Source organism: Nicotiana sylvestris, chromosome 9, assembly GCF_000393655.2.
Source record: "Nicotiana sylvestris chromosome 9, ASM39365v2, whole genome shotgun sequence".
In the NCBI taxonomy this organism is placed as follows: Eukaryota; Viridiplantae; Streptophyta; class Magnoliopsida; order Solanales; family Solanaceae; genus Nicotiana; species Nicotiana sylvestris.
In genome coordinates, this window is record NC_091065.1 from 48,353,599 (window position 1) to 48,361,590 (window position 7,992).

Genomic DNA, 7,992 nt, shown 5'->3' on the forward strand with positions numbered 1-7,992 from the left:
AATTCTGAAGCGGTTCAAAATGCTAGACGTGCCGAAGTATGACAAAACTTTAGATCCTCAAGAGCACATCACCACTTATACATAGGCGGTGAAGGGGAACGATTTAGCTCCGCACGAGATTGAGACAGTCTTACTGAAGAAATTCATAGAGACACTCACGAAGGGGGACCTAACATGGTATTCGCTCTTGCCCGAGCACTCAATAGATTCCTTCGAGATGCTTGCGGATTCTTTTATCAAGGCACATGCTGGGGCCAGAAAGGTACATGCTCGAAAGGCCGACATATTTAGGATTGCACAAGGAGAGTCCGAATTTCTATGGGAGTTCGTGACCAGAATATAGAAAGAAAGGAAGTTTCTACCGACCGTACCGAACGAATGGGCAGCTGAAGCATTCACTAAAGGACTGAATCCGAGAAGTTTAAATGCTTCTCAAAAATTGAAAGAAAGTTTGCTCGAGTTTCAGGCAACAACATAGGCAACCAATACGAGTGAAAGATAAGAATTGAGGTTGATCAACTCGATTTCCCGGCATCAACCAAGGGTCGGGACCAGGACCGGGAGAAGAATAAGGAGAAATCAAAGGATAATTTTTACACAGATCGACGGTCTTCAAGAGGTCGATTTTTGCTCTATGAAAGTGCCGAAGGATGCGGTAGAGGATTCTGGTCGGCAGATAGATTCGCTTCTGAAAGGAGAGCTGATCGCGGCCGGAATAACAAATCATTGCAGGACAAGGAGGTAGTAGGTTCCCACGATTCTTCCTACCCCAGGTTATCCGAATACAACTTCAACGTCAACATAGTGGAACTAGTGTCAGCTATGAGGAAAATTAAGGAATCACGATTCTCAAAACCAATGAGATTCGATCCTATTCAAAGGGATCCTAATTTGTGGTGCGAATACCATGGGACCAACAGTCATCGGACTGCAGACATTTTCGTGACGAGGTGGTGACATTGTTGAAAAACGACCATCTTAGAGAATTCTTAAGCAACAGGCTAAAAACAACTACGACCGCAATCATGATAACGCGGAACCTTCGAAAGCAGGAGAAGATCCTCCTTGTCTGATGACGAACATGATTTTTGGGGGAACAAGATTAATGGTGTGACATTTTCGGCGGGAAAAAGATGAAGGTATCAGTAACCCACAATAAGAGACTACGGGAAGTCACGGAGGATGACATTACTTTCACAGAGGAAGACGCAGATGGACTACTGCTGCCGCACAATGATCCCTTGGTAATCTCTCTTAATGTGTTAGATTTTAAAACTAAACATGTTTTGGTGGACGCATGAAGTTTGGCCAACATTATCCAGTGGGGAGTGCTGGAGCAAGCCAAGCTGACCGAAAGTATCATTCCGACCATAAAACTCTTCGTTGGGTTCAATTTGGCAAGCGTGACTACCCAAAAGAGATTTTGTTGCCCACGAACGTCGAGGGGGTAATGGAGACGACCCTCTTTGAAGTAGTAGATGGCGATATGGGCTACAATATTATTCTAGGGGGACCATGGTTGCACGAGATGAAGGTTGTGCCATCAACATATCATCAATTACTGAAATTCCCAACTCCCGAGGGAATTAAACAAATAAAAGGTGACCAATCAACAATAAGGGAGATGAACACAATCTTAGTTCCAATAGCAAAGGGAAGAAGCATGAAGCATAGCAATTACAGGAATCGACGCCTGCTCCCGAGTCGAGAGAAGTCAACCAGAGGGAGTAGTCGTTAGAGTCCTATCAGGTACCAAGATATTTCCAGGTACCGGATGAAACAGACACAACAAAGTCCACAGCGGAAGAACTTGATCAAGTCCTGTTGTTCGAAAAGCTCTTGGAGAGGAAGTTCCACTTAGGGACAAGACTAAACCCCGAGCTTAGGTCTGGATTTATCGAATTTCTTAAAATTAATATTGATTGATTTATGTGGTCACACGCGGATATGATAGGTATTCCACCAGAAGTGGCAGTGCACAAACTAAGCTTGGATCCTAACATCCCTCCGGTAAGGCAGAAAAAACATCTTATTGCCGAGGTCAGAAACAAATTTGTTAAAGAAGAGGTAACTCGTTTGCTCGATATCGGTTCAATCTGAGAGGTAAAGTATCCTGACTGGCTAGCTAACGTAGTAGTAGTTCCAAAGAAGAAGAATAAATTTTGCATGTGCATAGACTATAAGGATCTAAATAAGGTGTGGCCAAAAGACTCGTTCCCATTACCGAACATTGATCAAATGATTGATGCGACAGCCGGTCATGAGTTAATGAGTTTCCTCGATGATTACTCCGGGAACAACCAAATCAAGATGAACCCAGAGGACTGGGAAAAAACTTCGTTCATAACGAACTTATAATATGATGCCTTTAAAAACGTCGGATCCACTTATCAGCAGCTCTTAAACAAAATGTTTGAAAAGTAAATAGGGAAAACCATGGAAGTTTACATATATGATATGCTAGTTAAGTCTTTGAACTCAGGTGACCATCTTAAAAACCAGCAAGAAACCTTTGATATCCTAAGGAAGCACAACATGAAGCTTAACCCCGAGAAGTGTGCATTTGAAGTCAGCTCCGGTAAGTTCTTGGGATTCCTGATGTCACAAAGGGGGATCGAAGTTAATCCTGATAAAATCAAATCCATCGAAGACATCCCTGACCAGCTATCAAGCGTAAAAGAGGTTCAAAGGTTGACAAGAAGACTGGCCGCTTTAAGCAGGTTCATTTCCCAGTCTTCAGAAAAATGTCATCACCTTCCCTCCTCAAACAACTTCGAATGGTCTCTGGAATGCCGGCAGGCTCTGAATGATCTGAAAAGGTATTTATCGAGTCCTCCATTACAGTCAAAATCGAAGGAAGGCAAACAATTGTTGGTCTACTTAGCGGTCTCAGATGTAGTGGTAAGTTCCGTTTTAGTTCGTGAGGACGAAGGTACGAAATCTCCTATCTATTAAGTTAGTAAAATTTTAGTGGGAGCAGAAACGCGCTACCCACATCTAAAAAAATTGCCCTTAGCTCTCGTAGTCTCCGCTCGAAAGTTTAGGCCTTATTTCCAATGTCATCCGATAGCCGTGGTGACCACTTTTCCCATGCAGAATATCCTTCATAAACCTGAACATTCAACTAGGATGGCCAAGTGGGCAGTCGAAATGAGTGAATTTGACTTAGAGTATAAACCTAAGATTGCGATTAAGTCACAAGTTTTGGCCGACTTTGTGGCCGATTTCAGTCCAGGACTATTACCTTTGGCTACCAAAGAAGCAGTGACGGTGTCAGAATCGACATCAGAAGTTTGGATTTTATTCACAGACGAAGCTTCCAATGTGAAAGGGTCATGGGTTCGATGTAGTACTAATCACGTTCTCGGGGAAACCCTAAGGCAACACATAAGAACTGTTCCTAGGACTAACAATGAAACAAAGTATGAAGTTTTGATTGAAGGACTTGACCTAGCCCGGGGACTAAACTACGAGGTCATAAAAATCAAATGCGACTCCCAATTGGTAGTAAATTAGGTCTACGAGATCTTCGAAGCCAAAGAGGAACACATGCAACGATATGTAGTAAAAGTCCAGGCTCTGCCCGCATAGTTCAGGGAATGGTCAGTTACCCATATCCTGAGAGAAGAAAATATGGAGGCAACAACACTAGCCAATCTAGGATCGTCCATGGAAATGAAGGGATCAGACTCCAGTACAGTCGTGCAACTTATGCATTCGGTATTGGACGCAGACGACTATTACGAAGTAAACGTGACCAATTTGGTCTAGGACTAGAGAAATGAGATCATTAACTATCTCGAACATGGAAAATTGCCTAAAGATCCCAAGGCATCTCGGGCAATGCGCACTAAAGAAGCTCGATACAGCTTCAAGGGAGGTCAATTGTATATAAGATCTTTCTAAAGCCCGTTGGCCCGATGGTTGGGAGCTTCCGAAGCTAACTATATCATTAGAGAAGTCCACGAAGGGATCTACGGAAATCACTCGGGCGCAGATTTCTTAGTGTTAAAGCTAATTAGAGCAAGATACTACTGGCCCTGGATAGAACAAGACGTTAAGGCTTATGCTCAGAAATGCGATAAGTATCAATGCAACGCACCGCTGGTACATCAACCGATAGAGCTACTACACTCGATTTTGTCGCCCATCCATTCATGAAGTGGGGAATGGATATAGTCGGTCTGCTGTCGCCGACATTCGGTAAGGTAAGATTTCTTTTGATTTTAACTGACCTTTTTCCTAAGTTTGTACTAGAAAATCGGCGAGCATGGAGTGGTAGATTTCTTGTGGGAAAATATAATTTGCAGATTCATGATACCAAAAGAGATAGCCTGCGACAACGGACCACAATTTATAGGCGCAAAGGTCACAAAATTCCTTGAAGACTTGAAAATAAATAGGATCACATTATTACCCTAGTGCAAACAGTCAAGCAGAATCAACAAATAATGTGATTATCAAAATCTCAAAAAGAGATTGGAAGCAGCCAAAGGCAAATGGCCTAAAGAGCTACCAGTAGTACTATGAGCGTATCGAACAATGGCCAAATCAAGCACGGGGAAGACTCCTTTCTCTCTTGTATATGGAGCAGAAGCTTTGATCTCGGTGGAAGTAGGGGAACCTACCTTGAGATATTTTCGGGTGGACGAAGAAGCAAACAACGAAGCATTATTGGTCAAATTGAAGTTGCTCGACGAACGCAGGGGCTTGGCACATATAAAGATGGAAGCCCAAAATTAGAGAATGGAAAGATATTACAATCGAAGAGACAACCTCCATTATTTCAAAGTATGAGACTTGATTTTAAGGAAAGTAACTCAGAACGCCCAGGAGCTCAACGCGGGAAAGTTAGGTCTAACGTGGGAAGGCCCCTACCGTATTTCAGTTTCACTAGGAAAGGGTCATAATATTGAAAACTCAAGACGGAGTAAAGTTGCCGAGCAATTGGAATGTGGCACACCTCAAAAGGTACTATTGTTTACGAGCATCCTATTTTGAAAGTATGTGCTGCATTCTTTTTCCCTTCATCCAGTTTTTGTTCCAATTGGGTTTTTCTGGCAAGGTTTTCAATGAGGCAGCAACAGAAAGCATTCTACGAAGGAAGTTTCATCAGAAGAAATAAGACCTTAAAATGACAAGGCATGTAGACCACGAGTCCTTACCAAGCGGTTAGATAGTCTTTTACTCGGTAGCAAAGTTCCTACCAGGAAGTAAAGTTTTCTACCAGGCCAAAGATTACCCGACCATTCACGAGTGAAAGCCACTGGGACTTGTTAGATAATCTTTGGCTCAAAAGCAAAATTCCTAAGGGGAAGTGAAGTTTGCTATCAAACTAAAGATTATCCAACCATCACTAGTGGAATCTTCAAAGGAGCAAGACTTCCAATATTCAAATTTGCATTCTTCGCATTCAAACACTGCAGGAGGGGGGAGGGGAGGGGGAATGTTATGAGAGTACAACAATAACTGCCACATCAACCGGGACTACAAAATCTGGGAACAAAGTTCTATCATCAGGACCGGGGACAGCGCGGCCAGCCCTGTAGAAACAAGTTGTACAAGTTAGCTACAAGTAATGAAAATTTCTTTTTAGTACAATGAATGCTTATGTACTTTTGAAAATGGAAGGAATAAAATAAAGTTCTTTTATTTTTATCTTGTTTCTTGTCTGAATGATGAACTAATTTTATCATTGAAAAGTTAAACAAGTACTTCAAATGCTAGTGCCGTTATGAACAAGAGACGTCTTCTTCAAGAGTATCATAAACATAAGAGGGCCACCTCTTATGAAAACCTCACGGTAAAGGGTTTATTCTAAAATAACTTATGTTCGGAGTCCAAATACTATAGAGGAAAAATGCATCCGAAGCCTCGCATAACCCGACGCAAAAAGAAAAACTTGCACAATGCTTAAACTAAAAAAATATTTTTATACACAACAAACGTTCCAAGTAGCACGAGTACAAAAGTATGGAAAAGAAAAGAAAAATGAAAGGAAAGAAAAAAAAGCTAAGCTACCACACCACCGGAATTCGGAGGAAGAGAAGTATCTGCAGCCCCAGGAGAACTAGGCGGATCCTTCGCCGGCTCAAGATCTTGGACTTCACCATCATCCCCTTCAGGTTCTTCTTTAGTTCTCGAGAACTCAGAACCAGAACCAAAAGAGTCAGTGGCATCAGGTTGGACTGGGAGACCCCTTTGTGTAGTTGACTCCACCTCACGGGCCTTGGCGATTTCGGCATCAAAGTCAATGACGCCCGGTTTGGCCTCTTCCAAGATTTTTCTCCTTATGCTATACATAGAATATGTTTTTTCAAAAATGAGGGAAGCCGCTTGGCTCTGAAGTTCTTCTTTAAGATGGTCAACCTCGATCGAAAGGTTATCCCGCTCAAATCTAGCATCCCGAAGGCTGACATCAAGGTCACAGATAGTGGAGTTAAAAACTTTATTATGCTCTATGACTTTCTTATGCATCTCTTCCAATTGGGCATACTTCTTCTCATCAGCATCAACTTCTTTAGCTTTAGAGTTCAGGGCTACCTCCAAATTATTCAGTCTTTCAGTAGAGGCAGCCTCTAAAGAATGGCATTTTTGACCTCAACCCACTTTGCCTTAGCTTATTTAAATTGTACCCTTAACAGGGAGGCCTCTAAGGCTAACGGTCACTATCTCTTGTTCGCTTTTCTACAATCGAGCCTCAAACTCAACGGCCTTAGCAGCTAATGTTTCTAGTTCCGAGAGGCAGACAGTAATTTGATCCCGCTCGGCCAATGATTGATTCTGTTCGTAGGTAAGTTTCTCTTTATCAAGGATCAATATCTGAAGGCCCTCGGAATCAAGGAAGTTATCCTGCAAAACAGAAGTACAAATTAAAAATCCTGCCATAACAAAGCTAGAAAGAGCAACAGAAGGAACAAAGATCGTACTGCCGATGCGTTATGCATGACATTGTTCATCAAACACGCTCCCGAGAGAGACTGTATTTTATTCCTATCCTTTTTCAAAGTCAGAGGCTTTGATAATTAGCAAAATCCACCGGCCGGGACATCAGATGGCATCCGGTAGAAACTGATAGGGAAATACTCCTCCTTCTTTGGGGATCATCGGAGGGGGCCGAATAGTTATGTCCCAAATTCCTATGAACTAGGGACTGGGGAAGGGGGACATGCTCCTCTCGAACGACTGCAGCGGTGGAACTGATGCAGTAGTTGCTGGTATCGAAGGTAATGTTGGCGAAGAAGGTGATGAAGCTGATGGCGTTGCAAGTTGAGAACCTCTGCAGTGTCATTTGGAACTTGTGTGCAAAATTTGAGGTTATTCCGAGTTGATTTGATATGGTTCGGCATGAATTTTGAAAGTTGAAAGTTCATTAGTTTCTTAGGCTTGAATCGAGGTGCGATTCGTTATTTTGATGTTGTTTTATGTGATTTGAGGCCTAGTGAACATACATGTTATGTTTTGGGATCGGTCCGTATGATTGGATAGGATCCCAAGCGGCCTCGGGTGTGTTCTGGAGTGGTTTCGGGCCATTTTCCCTTGTTTTGCATCAGTTATCTTATGGTGTTTTGTTGTTTATCATGATCGCAGAAGGAGGGTTGCGATCGCGGATGGTATTTGGTGGCAGGTGAGTTTTGCTCTACGCATTCGCAATGGGGAGGTCACGTTTGTGGAGCTTGAGGAATAGTGACCTTCGCGTTCGCGTACAGGGAGCCGCATTCGCATAGAAGGGGAGTGGTTGGGCGCATTAGGTTTTCAGCCTTCACGATCGCATGGGGAGATCCGTGTTTGCATTGGCTTGGCAGCTAGTGATTCGCGATTACGAGCCAAGGGCTGCGTTCACGTAGGGTATTTTGTGGAATTGAAATTTTGTTCTTCGCGATCACGATGCATTTGCCTGGACAAAGACTTAAATACTTCATTTCGAGGGGTTTTGTCATTTTATTATATTTCCTAAATGCCTTATAGCCTCTCAATTATAAATGTGGCGTG